Source organism: Penaeus monodon, chromosome 27, assembly GCF_015228065.2.
Source record: "Penaeus monodon isolate SGIC_2016 chromosome 27, NSTDA_Pmon_1, whole genome shotgun sequence".
Classification (NCBI taxonomy): Eukaryota; Metazoa; Arthropoda; class Malacostraca; order Decapoda; family Penaeidae; genus Penaeus; species Penaeus monodon.
Genome location: NC_051412.1, coordinates 32,684,566 through 32,684,881, shown reverse-complemented (window position 1 = coordinate 32,684,881; position 316 = coordinate 32,684,566).

Sequence of the window (316 nt, the reverse complement as noted above, 5' to 3'; positions counted from 1 at the left end):
AGGAAGTAATTACCAAGAGAGAGGCTTGATATAGTCACATCAACGTATAATTCCAACACACGGGCACACACCGCCTGGCTAAACAGTGACAGGTACATATCACAAGTGAATTCACAGACCAATTTGTCAGATCCCAAGAAATGTCAAGCTGTGAATTTAACCTCCCTCGATTATCATAATGCGAGAAAATAAGAAATCCTTTCTTGTCTCAACATACACACGGTGACAAGTAAATCGGTGATGGCGTTCTGTGTGAAATGAATTTATCATTAGATCCCTGTGGTGTATATTACAGTGCATGTGAATCATTGTATAT